Source organism: Salmo salar, chromosome 26 (genome assembly GCF_965601325.2).
Source record: "Salmo salar chromosome 26, fSalSal1, whole genome shotgun sequence".
Taxonomy (NCBI): domain Eukaryota; kingdom Metazoa; phylum Chordata; class Actinopteri; order Salmoniformes; family Salmonidae; genus Salmo; species Salmo salar.
Window position 1 is genome coordinate 3877524 of NC_138316.1, and position 18590 is coordinate 3896113.

The window sequence follows — 18590 nt, forward strand, 5'->3', positions numbered from 1 at the left end:
GAAAATGCAGATTTTTTAATGGAATATTTACATAGGTGTAACCGATGTGAAATGGCTAGTTAGTTAGCGGTGGTGCGCGCTAATAGCGTTTCAATCAGTGACGTCACTCGCTCTGAGACTTGAAGTAGGGTTTCCCCTTGCGTTGCAAGGGCCGCGGCTTTTGTGGCGCGATGGGTAACGATGCTTCGTGGGTGTCAGTTGTTGATGTGTGCAAGGGTCCCTGGTTGGGGCGAAGAGAGGGACGGAACCTACACTGGTACATAGGCATACAGAGGCCCATTATCAGCAACCATCACTCCTGTGTTCCAGTGGCACTTTGGTTTACTAATCCAAGTTGATCATTTTAAAAGGCTAATTGATCATTAGAAAACCACTTTGCAATCATGTTAGCACAGCTGAAATATGTTGTGCTAATTAAACAAGCAATAAAACCGGCCTTCTTTAGAGTGGTTGAGTATCTGGAGCATCATCAATTGTGTGTTCGATTACAGGTTCAAAATGGCCAGAAACAAAGTACTTTCTTATGAAACTCGGAGCAGGAGAGCAAAGAAGTTGCAGTGGCACAAAACGTTTAATAAGGTAGTCCCAAAACTCACAATCCAAACAGAGGGAAAACACGCACAAAACGAAGTCGCCAGACACAGGGAAACTAATTCCACACACGGAGGAGAAACCTCGACTCCTAAACAGAGTCTCGAAAAACACACGGTAACACTACCGAAACAAAATCGAAAACCCTGTGGTGCAGACACGCACCCCTAACATGAAAGACATACAAACAATCCCGCACAAAGCCTAGCATGCAGCGGGGTGTAGATAAACCCACCGAAATCAACTAAATGAACACAGGTGTGAAAAAACAGACAGACACAAACGTAAAGGAAAAATGGATCGGTGGCAGCTAGTAGGCCGGCGACGACGACCGCCGAGCACCGCCCGAACAGGGAGAGGAGCCACCTTCGGTGGAAGTCATGACAATCATTACATATTGTATGACCTATATTACATTTAGAGGATTCAACGATTTTCCGTTAGGATCTGTGAGAATATCTAAGGGGCTTTTATATCATTCTAAATTAATTAATAATAACGATAATCGCTTTGTTTAAAAAGTAATGATATTTTGGAGATTTAGTTTTCATTTAACCAAGAGCAAGCGAGAAAAATACTATTATTGAACATGGGATTCAGACTAATTTGTAAATAAAGACAGTTTGTTATTTAGAATTATTAATTTCTAGAGAAACCTAACTTGATTATTTAGCAGACATCACTTGCTTATTTTCAGTCAACACATATCTTAAGAATATCATGGAATATAATTGAACATTTTCGTTTCTCCATGCTTGTTTCAGAGCAGGTTGAAATGGTGGTGAAATAGATGTCCACAGCGGGAACGATATTTTGGAGATTATTTCATTTTCATAAAAATGGCAGTGAACGATTGTAATCTGAATAAAGGCCAAAATAATATTTAGAAAGGCCAAAATATAGCCCTGCTAATAGCCATAATGACGCTGTACAACGTGACCATTTTCCAGTAAGCAACAATTTGTTTGCCTTCATTAGACAACTTTGTTCCAATATTTCTGTAATTCAGTGTTATTTATTTAGATAGTAATTCATTACGGATCCATAACTAAATCAACATCTGCATTTGAAAGAGTATTTTTATCATTATTTTATTAACGAAAGCATAAAGATGCTGATGAAGAAATACTGTACAGTATATGCTATTACATTTGGATAATAAAGCATTTCAAGCATTTTGAAGATAAGCCACCTGCATTTGTTTATGTAGGCTACTGTGCAGTCTGACAAGTAAACATAGCCTACAATACATACAGTAGTAAACATGGGAAAGTGCCTAATTCCTTACATAAGGGAGAGCAGACCTTGTCCAGACTTTCTCTGTGACCTCAAGTACCTTCAATAATGGATGTACTAGAGAATGCGGGCATGCGGGAGACCAGGGTTCAATTCCTCGACAGGGAGGAAGGTGTTGGCTGTCCTTGTAAATAAGAATTTGTTCTTAACTGACTTGCCTACTTAAATAAAGGTTACACCTTCATTTTCTAATTCGAGTCTAACCAATACCCAAACGGAGATTCAGTAAAAATAAAAATCTTGTTGATTTATCAAGACCAGTCCCCATGCCTGTCTCAGAGCAGCACGAAACAGTGCTAAAATAGCTGTAGGCTTTTGCTTCAAATCCTATTGCTTCTAACTTCAATATGCTCTTTAAATAAATAAGACCTACACCACTTTTAACAGCACATTATTCAACACTAGTGAGACTCAGGTCGCCTACGGTAGGCCTACAGTATATCAACAAATATGACGTGACTCTGCCAATAATTACATATAGAGGACTGGAGAATTCTAAATTAAAACCGCATGGGTCTCCCGGTGGCGGCCGGCACGGGTATCGAAACTGCATCAGGCAGTTGTTATTTTATATAGGTCTAGGCTCCGAAGAAATAAACTCCAATTAAACCCTCTTGTTGTTTGTAAAGTAAAATTAAAATGAAGATTATTGTTGAAATGAATTGCTCGCCTGGTGTAGGTTTTCTCCATCAGTTGATGTGCAACACTTGCATAACAAGTTGGCTATATTTTCAGCACCACTGTTCACCTCCTATTGATTACGCGGCAGTTGCCGCCAGTTGTTTTTTAAATGTAAGTTTTATTTAACTAGGCAAGAACAAATTCGGATTTACAATGAAGGCCTGCCCCAGCCAAACCCAGATGACGCTGGGCCAATTGTGTGCCGCCCTATGGCACTTCCAATCACGGTCGGATGTGATACAGCCTTTATTCAAACCAGGGACTGTAGTAATTCCTCTTGCACTGAGATGCAGTGCCTTAGAAAGGTCGAAACAAATGATTTGTTGCAAGTTGGGGAGTTTTTTTTCCACAACTAGCTCGGCTATTAGACAATTCTTTAGTAAAGGTTGAATAGTCTATTGTTCAGCTAATATCCCATCTTGTTCCTCGCCCTCTTCCACGCGTCATTCTCCGCCTGTGTGGCTTGCTTGTGGGCGTGCTGGCAGCACCTTCGGTTGTGCATCAAGAATTCAGCATAGGAAGTTTGTATGAAGGTCTGGTTATCCACAGGCAAATAGTAATATGCTCTAAACCGCTCTGGTGACAAACCAACTTTGCTGCCCTGTTTTCAATCGTCCACATGGTTGGGAGAACCTATTCAAGTAAGTAAATGCATTTAGAAATGTAAAAAAAACTATGTATTATTAGCTATAGTAACTAGCCGCAGTGCATAACTCAAATGAGCTACTAACGTAGCTAGCTAATTTACATACTGTATAGATAGCTAGCTAAGTTAATTACATTTGACCAGCTACTAGGCTGGACTCATGACATTTTTAACAGGGCACCAGGCTGCCCTGCATCACGCACTCCTGGCATCAATTACGCACATCTGCCTTCCCTCGTCACGCGCTTCAGCGATGTTGGACTCACCTGGACTCACTTATCTGTTTATTACCTACCCTATATTCGTCAGTTTCCCTGCTCTATTCCCTGCTGATACATTGATTGTTTTTTTTCTTTGTTTTCTTGTATGCTGACGCTGTTCCTGTCTCGTTCCATGTCCGTTCCTTATTAAATGTTTGACTCCCCGTACCTGCTTCGTCTCTCCAGCGTCATCCATGTGATAGAGAGAGTATAATGAAGTCTATTTCTTGTGAGGTTTTCTGTCCTCAGATACAGAGAGCTGTGAAAGCCTGTATGCAGATACAAAATTATCTTTTGACAAATACTTAGTATTGGACATTTTGACAGGCAGTATTTTGACATCCGGATGAAAGGCGTGCCCGTAGTAAACTGCCTGCTACTCAGGCCCAGAAGGTAGGATATGCATATTGTGTGGAAATCTGAGGTTTGTAGTTTTTCAAGTGATTGCCTATACAGTGACTTAGGGTTCATTTTGCACTTCCTAAGGCTTCCACTAGATGTCAACAGTCTTTAGAACATTGTTTCATGCTTCTACTGTGACTAGGGAGAGAATAAGAGGTACTGGAGTCAGATGACTGAGAGAATGACATGACTTCAGTGGCGCGCACTTACGTGAGAGTTAGCTGTGTTCCTTTTCTTTTTTGAAGACAAAGGAATCGTCCGGTTGGAATATTATGGAAAATGTATATTAAAAACATCCTAAAGATTGATGCTATACATCGTTTGACATATTTCTACGAACGTAAATATAACATTTTTTTTTACTTTTCATCGTGACATTTTGCGCATGCTTCCTGCATTTGGAGTAGTGGACTGAACGCGCGAACAAAAAGGACATAAATTATGGACTTTATCGAACAAAAACAAACATTTATTGTGGACCTGAGATTCCTGGGAGTGCATTCTGATGAAGATCATCAAAGGTAAGTGAATATTTATAATGTAATTTTTGTCATTTCTGTTGACTCCAAAATGGCGGGTATCTGTATGGCTTGTTTTGATATCTGAGCGCTATACTCAGATTATTGCAAAATTTGCTTTCGCCGTAAAGCTTTTTTTGAAATCTGACACAGCGGTTGCATTAACCTCTTACATCTAGACGTTCCGCTAGCGGAACACCTGCTCCAATATCCAATGATAGGCGTGGCACGAAATACAAACTCCTCGAAAATCCGAAAACTTCCATTTTTCAAACATATGAGTATTTTACACAATTTTAAAGACAATACTCTCCTTTATCTAACCACACTGTCCGATTTCAAAAAGGCTTTACAGCGAAAGCAAAACATTAGATTATGTCAACAGAGTAACCCAGCCAGAAATAATCAGACACCCATTTTTCAAGCTAGCATATAATGTCACAAAAAACAAAACCACAGCTAAATGCAGCACTAACCTTTGATGATCTTCATCAGATGACACTCCTAGGACATTATGTTATACAATACATGCATGTTTTGTTCAATCAAGTTCATATTTATATCAAAAACCAGCTTTTTACATTAGCATGTGACGTTCAGAACTAGCATTCCCACCGAACACTTCCGGTGAATTTACTAAATTACTCACGATAAACGTTCACAAAAAAACATAATTATTTTAAGAACAGTTTTAGAAACTTTGGAGTGTTTTCTATCCAAAGGTAATAATTATATGCATATTCTAGTTTCTGGGCAGGAGTAATAATCAGATTAAATCGGGTACGTTTTTTATCCGGCCGTGAAAATACTGCCCCCTATCCATAACAAGTTAACCTGTTGGGCAAGCATCCCACCTAGCCCATAGAGGTTAACCTGTTTGGGCTAGGGGGCAGTATTGAGAATTTTGGAAAAAATATGTGCCCATTTTTAACTGCCTCCTACACCAACTCAGAAGCTAGAATATGCATATTATTGTTCAGGTTTGGATAGAAAACACCCTGAAGTTTCTAAAACTGTTTGAATGGTGTCTGTGAGTATAACAGAACTCCTATGGCAGGCAAAAACCTGACAAGGTTTCATGCAGGAAGAGGCCTGTCTGACAAGGAGTCGTGCGTCTTGCATCTGTTTATTGAAAAGTAAGGATCTTAGCTGTAACGTGACAATTCCCAGGGCTCCAATAGGCTCTCAGGACGCGGGAAAATCATGAAGGTTGACGAGGCAGCCTCAGGCTGAAACAGATTATCATCTTATTCAAGTGTCCCATTAGGTAACAATGGAGTGAGGCGCGTGCGCGATTAGCCCCCGTGGAGTATTTTAATTTGGCTGTTTAGTTTATTGCAGATTCCCGGTCGGAATATTATCGCTTTTCTACGAGATAAATGGCATAAAAATTGGTTTTAAACAGCGGTTGACATGCTTCGAAGTACGGTAATGGAATATTTAGAATTTTATTGTCACGAATTGCGCCATGCGCGCGACACTTCTTTACTATTTCGGATAGTGTCTGGAACGCACGAACAAAACGCCGCTATTCGGATATAACGATGGATTATTTTGGACCAAACCAACATTTGTTATTGAAGTAGCAGTCCTGGGTGTGCATTCTGACGAAGACAACAAAAGGTAATCAAACTTTTATAATAGTAAATATGATTATGGTGAGTGCTAAACTTGCCGGGTGTCTACATAGCGAGCCCGTGATGCCTGGGCTATGTACTTAGAATATTGCAAAATGTGCTTTCACCAAAAAGCTATTTTAAAATCGGACATATCGAGTGCATAGAGGAGGTCTGTATCTATAATTCTTAAAATAATTGTTATGCTTTTTGTGAACGTTTATCGTGAGTAATTTAGCAAACTGTTAGTAAATTCCCCGGAAGTTTGCGGGGGGTATGCTTTTTCTGAACGTCACATGCTAATGTAAAAAGCTGTTTTTTGATATAAATATGAACTTGATTGAACAGACATGCATCTATTGTATAACATAATGTCCTAGGTGTGTCATCTGATGAAGATTATAAAAGGTTAGTGCTGCATTTAGCTGTGGTTTGGGTTTTTGGTGACATTATATGCTAGCTTGAAAAATGGTTGTCTGATTATTTCTGGCTGGGCACTCTCCTGACATAATCTAATGTTTTGCTTTCGTTGTAAAGCCTTTTTGAAATCGGACAGTGTGGTTAGATAAACGAGAGTCTTGTCTTTAAATAGCTGTAAAATAGTCATATGTTTGAGAAATTGAAGTAATAGTATTTCAAACGATTCAAAAATCGCGCCACTGGATTAGACTGGCTGTTACGTAGGTGGGACGAATTCGTCCCGCCTAGCCCATAGAGGTTAAGGAGAAGTGTATCTATAATTCCTTGAATAACTGTTGAATATTTTATCAACGTTTATGATGAGTATTTCTGTAAATTGATGTGCTCATTCACCGGACGTTTTGGGAGGCAAAACATTTATGAACATTACACGCCAATGTAAAATGGGGTTTTTGGATATAAATATGAACTTTATTGAGCAAAACATACATGTATTGTCTAACATGAAGTCCTATGAGTGCCATCTGATGAAGATCATCAAAGGTTAGTGATTAATTTTAGCTGTATTTCTGGTTTTTGTGACGCCTCTCCTTGCTTGGAAAATGGCTGTGTGGTTTTTCTTGTCTCGGCGCTGTCCTAACATAATCTAATGTTATGCTTTCGCCATAAAGCATTTTTGAAATCGGACAATGTGGTTGGATTAACGAGAAGTGTATCTTTAAAATGGGATATAGTAGTTGTATGTTTAAGATATTTGAATTATGAGATTTTTGTTGTTTTGAATTTGCCGCCCTGCTTTTTCACTGGCTGTTGAATAGTGTGTCCCGCGGGTGGGACGCTAGCGCCCCACACACCCCAGAGAGGTTAAGAGGTCCCAATGAAGAGTAGCGGTTCTCAGTCCTGGTCCTGGGAACTCAAAGGGGTGCACGGTTTTGTTTTTGCCTTAGCACTACACAGCGCATTCAAATGATCAAGTCATCATCAACCAGAGGGGGAAAAAAAGTATAGATCACCTTTACTCCACACACAGAGACGTGTACAAAGCTCTCCCTCGCCCTCCATTTGGTAAATCCGACCACAACTCTATCCTCCTGATTCCTGCTTACAAGCAAAAATTAAAGCAGGAAGCACCAGTGACTCGGTCTACAAAAAAGTGGTCAGATGAAGCAGATGCTAAACTACAGGATTGTTTTGCTATCACAGACTGGAACATGTTCCGGGATTATTCAGATGGCATTGAGGAGTACACCACATCAGTCACTGGCTTTATCAATAAGTGCATCGAGGACAACGTCCCCACAGTGACTGTACGTACATACCCCAACCAGAAGCCATGGATTACAGGCAACATTCGCACTGAGCTAAAGGGTAGAGCTGCCGCTTTCATGGTGCGGGACTCTAACCCGGAAGCTTACAAGAAATCCTGCTATGCCCTGCGACGAACCATCAAACGGGCAAAGCATCAATACAGGGCTAAGATTGAATCATACTACGCCGCCTCCGACGCTCGTCTTATGTGGCAGGGCTTGCAAACTATTACAGACTACAAAGGGAAACACAGCCGCAAGCTGCCCAGTGACACAAGCCTACCAGACGAGCTAAATCACTTCTATGCTCGCTTCGAGGCAAGCAGCACTGAGGCATGCATGAGAGCATCAGCTGTTCTAGGCGACTGTGTGATCACGCTCTCTGTAGCCGACGTGAGTAAGACCTTTAAACAGGTCAACATACACAAGGCTGCAGGGCCAGACGGATTATCAGGATATGTGCTCCGGGCAGGTGCTGACCAACTGGCAGGTGTCTTCACTGACATTTTCAACATGTCCCTGATTAACTTATTTGGGATAGGGGGCAGTATTTTCACGGCCGGATAAAAAACGTACCCGATTTAATCTGGTTACTACTCCTGCCCAGAAACTAGAATATGCATATAATTTGTAGATTTATATGCAGATTTGGATCAACACTCTAAAGTTTCTAAAACTGTTTGAATGGTGTCTGTGAGTATAACAGAACTCATATGGTAGGCCAAAACCTGAAAAGATTCCATACAGGAAGTGCCCTGTCTGACAATTTGTTGTCCTTCTGTTGCATCTCTATCAACATTACACCATCTGTGCTGTAACATGACACTTTCTAAGTCTTCCATTCCACTGTTTGTAAGTGGTCAGCCTGGGGACAGTGAGACTGAGATGCGCGTTCACGAGACTTCTCCATTTTTTTTCTTTCAGCCTTTGAATGAATACAACGTCGCCTGGGTGGAATATTATTGCTATTTTACGAGAAAAATTGCATAAAAATTGATTTTAAACAGCGTTTGACATGCTTCTAAGTACGGTAATGGAATACTTTGACATTTTTTTACACGAAATGCACTCACGCGTTACCCTTCGGATAGTGACCTGAACGCACGAACAAAACAGAGGTATTTGGATATAACTATGGATTATTTGGAACCAAAACAGCAGTTGTTGTTGAAGTAGAAATCCTGGGAGTGCATTCTGACGAAGAACAGCAAAGGTAATCCAATTTTTCTAATAGTAATTCTGAGTTTAGTGAGATCCAAACTTGGTGGGTGTCAAATTAGCTAGCCTGTGATGGCCGAGCTATGTACTCAGAATATTGCAAAATGTGCTTTCGCCGAAAAGCTATTTTAAAATCGGACATAGCGATTGCATAAAGGAGTTCTGTATCTATAATTCTTAAAATAATTGTTATGTATTCTGTCAACGTTTGTCATGAGTAATTTAGTAAATTCAGCGGAAGTTTTCGGTGGGTATGCTAGTTCTGAACATCACATGCTAATGTAAAAAGCTGGTTTGATATAAATATAAACTTGATTGAACAAAACATGCATGTATTGTATAACATAATGTCCTAGGAGTGTCATCTGATGAAGATCATCAAAGGTTAGTGCTGCATTTAGCTGTGGTTTGGGTTTATGTGACATATATGCTTGCTTGGAAAATGGCTGTGTGATTATTTGTGTCTATGTACTCTCCTAACATAATCTAATGTTTTGCTTTCGCTATAAAGCCTTTTTGAAATCGGACAATGTGGTTAGATTAACGAGATTCTTATCTTTAAAATGGTGTAAAATAGTTGATTGTTTGAGAAAATTGAATTATGGTATTTTCGTTGGTTTTGTTTTTCGCGCCGTGCGATGCCATTGGCTGTTGGCTAGGGGTTCCGCAGGTGGAACGGGGTTTTGAAATAAGGACTATAAAAAAGCACAGCCAGACAGACACCCATTGTGTCTATAAGCCAACAACAGCAGCCACCTCAGAGACTCTGTGAACATTACTGTCAGAGCTGAGATGAATGTTTAACATCAGTTAACAAGGAGAATAACACAGATAGGCAACTCATATTACTGATGAAGCTTCAGACAGGACAAGCACTAGTGTCTGTGGTAGAATCAAAGCTGATTAAAGTACAACAAAGTACCACGTCATTTAATGGAAGCTATTAAATTATATATATTTTTTATGATATTTCTTATCCTTCATATATTCCAAAGCAATAAAGGTATTGGAAACTTTTACCAATCAAAGAGTGCATTGAGTCTGTCTTTGACAACATAGCATGAGCATGAACTTTCCAGTTGAGGGCATCAGCCCAGCTAGAGCTCCAACAGCCAACAGAGGCAAAGACAAAGACAGCAGTTAGAGCCAGGTTTCTAGAGTTTCCAGTAAAACAGAGCATGCCCTCCAACCAGCTTACAGACCCCCGGGCGAGAGATGGAGATGGAGGAGGGAGGGAGAGAAAGAGAGGGAGGGCGCAGAGCTGTCACAAGGGCCTTTTCCATTTGAGCTCCATTTGTGCTTCATTTGAGAAAATACCGTAATTTCCGGACTATAAGCCGCAACTTTTTTCCCACGCTTTGAACTTTGTGGCTTAAACATTGACGCAGCTAATATATTTATTTTTCCCGCTTTCAATTTTTTTTTCTACAAAAAAACACATTCTGTGATTTTCTCAGTTTTTTGGCGGCATGAAGCTTTCATTAGACCAATGAAATTGCCGAACGGGTTAAGGTCAAACAACTTTTTTTTTTACTGTTTAGATTAAATAGAGCGCTCTCAAACTTCTGATTACGGTAGTCATTTTGTCACCCTCATCATGGCAAAGACACGGAGAAATGCATATGATGCAGCTTTCAAGTTGAAGGCGATTGATCTGGCAGTTGAAAAAGGAAATAGAGCTGCTGCACGGGAGCTTGGTCTTAATGAGTCGATGATAAGACGTTGGAAACAGCAGCGTGAGGAATTGACTCAGTGCAAAAAGACAACTAAAGCTTACTGCTAATTATAATTTTTTTGTTACAAGCCGTGTTTCGTTAAAGCCTGTGTAAAGTTCATTTGTTTCAATGTACCGGTAGGCACCTGCGGCTTATAGACTGGTGAGCTTATTTGTTCAAAATAACACTTTTTTTTTAATTCTGTGGGTGCGGCTTATATTCAGGTGCGCTCAATAGTCCGGAAATTACGGTAACCCCTTGGAAAAACACAAGATGTAAACAATGATCACCTGTGAGGATTGTTAATCAAGACTGTAATGACCTGATTTGATTGTGAAATCAAATGAGTACACAGTGTCACAATATCAATATCACAATGTCATAGAGTGAATAGTTACTTGCTCAAGACCAGCATACATCATGGAAATTGAATTGGGAGAGTGCCAAATAACAAAATCTCTGCTAAATGATAGCTATAATTATTTCACTTGAACTGTTCTTGAGAATAGGTAAATCGTTCAAACTACCTCTATAAAGTCCAAGCAACTATTCTGTGCTATGACACCTGTGCAGTCAAACAATCCTGATCATTACAATGTGTGTGTTTAAGCGTTTTCACATATTTCTCAGTCGGAGAGCTCAAATTCACAAATAATTAAGAAATACACTTTTGCACACCTGATGTTACCTCACAGATGCATGGGAGAGGTGCAAAACAACCAGGAAAACTGACTTCCACACACTTTGTATACACAAAATGAACACTTAAATTGGACATATATCATCATTTATTCAGCCAGTCATGTTTATGCAGATAACATTTTATTAAGAAGAATACACCGTGGGCTGGATTCCATTCACCTAATCTTCATATGAATAACAGAAATAACACTTACAGCATCATCTTACAGTATCATTCTCAATTATGAAGCAATAATGTGTGTTATTGCCTATCACATCCAGCAGTGCAACAGGAGTAGAAGAGAGTTCAGCAGTGATGAAACAGACATGGCAGTAACTTGATCTCTCCCAAAGCTGAACTGAGAATATCTTGACGCCAAAATACTGTGATTCTACAAAACTCTTTCCATACTCTACAGATATTGACACGGGCATTTCTAACAGACACCAGCCCATTTTATCCCCTTGAGGCGCCCACACCGGCTTCTCGAGGCCCCCATTATCAGCCAAGTCATGATCATGCTGTGCAAACCCCCCAATTTAGAAAGGACTACCAGCGTACGGGCAGTCCGTTTCTGCAGGGACGGATTTAACCACAGTAGCCCTTATTCTGGTGGAGTTCAGCTAGAACAAAACATGGGATTACATAAGCATACATTAAGGATTACTTGTGGACTTTGCAGTTCGGGACTACAATTTTTGAAATACAGCCTAGCTACTATACAAACCTGTGTTAATTAACCATGCCCATGAAATAAATATCATAATCTCACTCATCTTGATTAGAAGAGTGATTAGGCCAAGAGTAATTTGCATTATATTTTGGTCATTTAGCAGACACTCTTACCAAAAGCAATTTACAATCAATCAGTGCATTCAACTATTTGAATCAGAGGACTCAAAAATACTGTGTTGAAATGTTAACCTGTTAGGGCTAGGGGGCAGCATTTGCACGTCTGGATAAAAAAAATGTACCCGATTTAATCTGGTTACTAATCCTACCCAGTAACTAGAATATGCATATACTTATTATATATGGATAGAAAACACTCTAACGTTTCTAAAACTGTTTGAATGGTGTCTGTGAGTATAACAGAACTCATTTGGCAGGCAAAACCCTGAGACATTTTCTGACAGGAAGTGGATACCTGATGTGTTGTATTACCTTTAAACCTATCCCATTGAAAAACACAGGGGCTGAGGAATATTTTGGCACTTCCTATTGCTTCCACTAGATGTCACCAGCCTTTACAAAGTGTTTTGAGTCTTCTGGAGGGAGATCTGACCGAACAAGAGCCATGGAACGATGATGTCCCATTAGACACCTGGCGCGCGAGTTCATGTTGGGTACCCTCGTTCCAATACGTTATAAAAGAGTATGCATTCGTCCACCTTGAATATTATTCATGTTCTGGTTAAAAAAGGCCCTAATGATTTATGCTATACAACGTTTGACATGTTTGAACGAACGTAAATATATTTTTTCCCCTCGTTCATGACGAGAAGTCCGGCTGGCTTAGATCATGTGCTAACAAGACGGAGATTTTTGGACATAAATGATGAGCTTTTTTGAACAAAACTACATTCGTTATGGACCTGTGATACCTGGAAGTGACATCTGATGAAGAGAATCAAAGGTAATGGATTATTTACATAGTATTTTCGATTTTAGATCTCCCCAACATGACGTCTAGTCTGTATCGCAACGCGTATTTTTCTGGGCGCAGTGCTCAGATTATTGCAAAGTGTGATTTCCCAGTAAGGTTATTTTTAAATCTGGCAAGTTGATTGCGTTCAAGAGATGTAAATCTATAATTCTTTAAATGACAATATAATATTTTACCAATGTTTTCTAATTTTAATTATTTAATTTGTGACGCTGACTTGACTGCCGGTTATTGGAGGGAAACGATTTCCTCAACATCAATGCCATAGTAAAACGCTGTTTTTGGATATAAATATGAACTTGATAGAACTAAAAATGCATGCATTGTCTAACATAATGTCCTAGGAGTGTCATCTGATGGAGATTGTAAAAGGTTAGTGCATCATTTTAGCTGGTTTTATGGTTTTGGTGACCCTGTCTTTGACTTGACAAAACATTACACACAACTCTTGTAAATGTACTGTCCTAACATACTCTAAATTTATGCTTTCGCCGTAAAACCTTTTTGAAATCGTAAAACGTGGTTAGATTAAGGAGATGTTTATCTTTCAAAGGGTGTAAAATAGTTGTATGTTTGAAAAATTTGAATTTTGACATTTATTTGGATTCAAATTTGCCGCTCTTGAAATGCACCTGCTGTTGATGGAGTGCACCACGGGTGGCACGCTAGCGTCCCACCTAGCCCATAGAGGTTAAGAGAGCAAGTGGGTCAAATTGACTGGTCACCTGTGCTGGATAGTGTAAGGGTAGACAGTGCCCCAGAATACTTTAACCTGTTAGGGCTAGGGGGCAGCATTGACACGGCTGGATAAAAAACATACCCGATTTAATCTGGTTACCACTCCTACTCAGTAACTAGAATATGCATATACTTATTACATATGGATAGAAAACACCCTAAATTTTCTAAAACTGTTTGAATGGTGTCTGTGAGTATAACAGAACTCAAATGGCAGGTCAAAACCTGAGAGATTCCTTTACAGGAAGTGGCCTGTCTGACCATTTCTGGAACTTCTTTGCCATCTCTATCATTTACTAAGGATCTCTGCTCTAACGTGACACTTCCCACGTCTTCCATAGGCTCTCATAGCCCGGGAAAAAAGAGAATGTCGTCATTCCAGCCCCAGGCTGAAACACATTATCGCCTTTCTCAAGTGGCCCATCAAGAGACACTAGCTTATGCGCGTGACCCCGACCGCCCCCGCCTTTGGGATTTTTTCCTCTGTTTGCCGAAAAGGAGATTCCCTGTCGGAATTTTACCGCTTTTCTACGAGAAAAATTACGTAAAAATTGATTTTAAACAGCGGTTGACATGCTTCGACGTACGGCAATTGAATACTTTGAATTTTATTGTCAGGAATTGCGCCAAGCGCGCGACACTTCTTTACTATTTCGGATAGTGTCTGGAACGCACGAACAAAACGCCGCTATTCGGATATAACGATGGATTATTTTGGACCAAACCAACATTTGTTATTGAAGTAGACGTCCTGGGTGTGCATTCTGACGAAGACAACAAAAGGTAATGACATTTTTATAATAGTAAATATGATTATGGTGAGTGCTAAACTTGCCGGGTGTCTAAATAGCGAGCCCGTGATGCCTGGGCTATATACTTAGAATATTGCAAAATGTGCTTTCACCAAAAAGCTATTTTAAAATCGGACATATCGAGTGCATAGAGGAGGTCTGTATCTATAATTCTTAAAATAATTGTTATGCTTTTTGTGAACGTTTATCGTGAGTAATTTAGTAAAATGTTAGCGAATTCCCCGTAAGTTTGCGGGGGGTATGCTAGTTCTGAACGTCACATGCTAATGTAAAAAGCTGGTTTTTGATATAAATATGAACTTGATTGAACAAAACATGCATGTATTGTATAACATAATGTCCTAGGGTTGTCATCTGATGAAGATCATCAAAGGTGAGTGCTGCATTTAGCTGTCTTCTGGGTTTTGGTGACATTATATGCTGGCTTGAAAAATGGGTGTCTGATTATTTCTGGCTTGGTACTCTGCTGACATAATCTAATGTTTTGCTTTCGTTGTAAAGCCTTTTTGAAATCGGACAGTGTGGTTAGATTAACGAGAGTCTTATCTTTAAATGGCTGTAAAATAGTCATATGTTTGAGAAATTGAAGTAATAGGATTTTGAAGATTTTGAAAATCGCGCCACAGGCTGGCAGTGGATGTTACGTAGGTGGGACGAATTCGTCCCGCCGGTCCCATAGAGGTTAAATGTAGATTCCTTGATGTCGTGAATGTGATGGCTCCCATTAGACAGGAGCAAAGCAGAGATCTAGCCCTTGGTTTAATCATGAGATTCTAGAATCTATGCAAGCAGGTAATAGGGCCTTTAAGAAGTGTAAGAACACTCAAGAGCAGCCTGATTTTGTCCTGCATTCGGGAAAGTATTCAGACCCCTTCACCTTTTCCACATTTTGTTACGTTACCGTCTTATCCTAAAATTGATTAACCTGTTGGGGCTAGGGGGCAGTATTTTCACGGCTGGATAAAAAAACGTACCCAATTTAATCTGGTTACTAATCCTACCCAGTAACTAGAATATGCATATACTTATTATATATGGATAGAAAACACCCTAAAGTTTCTAAAACTGTTTGAATGGTGTCTGTGAGTATAACAGAACTCATTTGGCAGGCAAAACCCTGAGACATTTTCTGACAGGAAGTGGATACCTGATGTGTTGAATAACCTTTAAGCCTATGCCATTGAAACACACAGGGGTTGATTAATGTTTTGGCACTTCCTATTGCTTCCACTAGATGTCACCAGCCTTTACAAAGTGTTTTGAGTCTTTTACTGTGAGATCTGACCGAACAAGAGCCATGGAACGGTGATGGCCGATTAGACTCTGGCGCGCGAGTTCATGTTGGGTACCCTCGTTCCAATACGTTATAAAAGAGAATGCATTCGTCCACCTTGAATATTATTCATGTTCTGGTTAAAAAAGGCCCTAATGATTTATGCTATACAACGTTTGACATGTTTGAACGAACGTAAATATATTTTTTCCCCTCGTTCATGAAGTGAAGTCCGGCGGGCTTAGATCATGTGCTAACAAGACGGAGATTTTTGGACATAAATGATGAGCTTTTTTGAACAAAACTACATTCGTTATGGACCTGTGATACCTGGAAGTGACATCTGATGAAGAGAATCAAAGGTAATGGATTATTTACATAGTATTTTCGATTTTAGATCTCCCCAACATGGCGGCTAGTCTGTATCGCAACGTGTATTTTTCTGGGCGCAGTGCTCAGATTATTGCAAAGTGTGATTTCCCAGTAAGGTTATTTTTAAATCTGGCAAGTTGATTGCGTTCAAGAGATGTAAATCTATAATTCTTTAAATGACAATATAATATTTTACCAATGTTTTCTAATTTTAATTATTTAATTTGTGGTGCTGACTTGACTGCCGGTTATTGGAGGGAAACGATTTCCTCAACATCAATGCCATAGTAAAACGCTGTTTTTGGATATAAATATGAACTTGATAGAACTAAAAATGCATGCATTGTCTAACATAATGTCCTAGGAGTGTCATCTGATGGAGATTGTAAAAGGTTAGTGCATCATTTTAGCTGGTTTTATGGTTTTGGTGACCCTGTCTTTGAATTGACAAAACATTACACACAGCTATTGTCAATGTACTCTCCTAACATAATCTAACTTTATGCTTTCGCCGTAAAACCTTTTTGAAATCGGACAACGTGGTTAGATTAAGGAGATGTTTATCTTTCAAAGGGTGTAAGATAGTTAGTTGTATGTTTGAAAAATTTGAATTTTGACATTTATTTGGTTTCAAATTTGCCGCTCTTGAAATGCACCTGCTGTTGATGGAGTGCACCACGGGGGGGACGCTAGCGTCCCACCTAGCCCATAGAGGTTAAATAGTTTTTTTCCCTCATCAATCCACACACTGATCAGGATAGTATTGAAGGTGAGTCCACATACTCACATAGGCAGGAGCTGGTTTCAGAAACTCAACTTGCTGCATGTTGAGGTTAGGGTGTCCCAGAATAGACTGGGTTTGGTTTACAGGAGTATTTATGGTTCTGCACCCAGATATCTAACTGATTACTTTCCCCATGTTAGGGATGCACAAAATCACAGCACCAGATCAGGTGTTGCTAATGTGTGCTTATACAGGTTCAGGAGTAATGCTAGGAAATGTACGTGTATACTGGAGCATCAGTGTGGAATGAGTTGCCTCTGCTCATAAAAATGACATCCTCTCTGGGCAGCTTTAAAAAATAAAGTAAAAAACAGTTTGATGTCTTCTGTGTAACTGCAATGATGAGATAGATGTTCTTCTTCCTTGTTTTTATGTTTTATTATCTTTCTGCCATACTGTGTTCAACCATGTTCGATCTTGCCTCGCCATCTTGTCTCAAGATGACCACAATTGAAATAAATCCCAGACTTTGTTGTGTGTAATCCTCAATGATTTTACTCATGTGCATATATGGCTTTTATGTGTGCTTGTTTTGTTTTTTATGATCGAATTAATAAACTAAACTAAAATAAGGTAGGTAAGACAACCAAATATCACAGTCATTGCAAGAAAACATTCCTCAGTAAAGCAGCTGATCAGGGAAATCACTTATAGTAAGAAAATACAAATTGTTCAAATGGGTTGAGTAGCCACAGACAGTGTCAGTCACTGTCAATGAAGTACAACAGTCACGTAGAGGGCAACATTTATGCTCTCCCTGCCAGCATAGGAAGTGCGTGTGATCTGGCCTGAGACGTCTGTCCACAAGATGCAAGCCAATCCATTATCCTAGACAGAATGTCTGACATTCCACTATTAGTTGTCAGCTATCCCAGTTACATCATTAGCAAACACACTCTCACTGCAACTGTATACAGCTAAATATGGGTACTAATAATAAGAAAAACATTGAAACATCACTGCCAAAAAGACTGTGAATATCATTCTTCATTCTGCTGATGTCTTTGTGGAATATAACATTGTGACTATCACTCCAAGCTTTCCTGTAAACCTTGTATGACTTAGGGACATGAAGGATAGGTAAGGAAACAGACTTACTGCACAGCTTCTGCTATATACCAACTAATTACAAACAGAACATAATATCTGGGATATTGACTGGAATGGGTTGTGGGGCAAAAATAAAAAGCATTTGGAGACAGTATCAAGGTAATCAAAACCAAAGCATTGATGGCTGTTATACCTTGTCTATAGACTGCTTACAGTGTAAGGAAACCAATATGTCATTTTGTAATTTGGGTGAACTATCCCTTCAACTCGGTCATACTCTGCAACAAAGTAAGGATGCAGTCACAAATCTTTGGACATTGCTCTCAACATGTCAGTGACCAGATTGTTTTCAAGGAGATGTTCCACTAAGGGAAAACATTGGAAAGGGAAAACACATTCTGAAAAAGATTCCAAATTCAAGCATTTAGACCAGATGGAAAGTGATCTTCTCACAATCCATTGAACCACATCTAACCATCAATGTAAATTGCAATCAATGGACAGTTAAAGCATAGGAGACTCCAAGGTCTTTCTTGAAAATAC

The 18590-nt window shown here is 39.5% G+C and overlaps 1 protein-coding gene across 2 annotated transcripts in view; it reads right to left on the reverse strand.

The window, feature by feature from the left end:
- LOC106587046 (rho guanine nucleotide exchange factor 28) overlaps positions 1 to 18590 on the reverse strand; it is an 89132-nt gene that overhangs the window by 69185 nt on the left and 1357 nt on the right. The gene's annotated exons all lie outside the window — the stretch shown is intronic.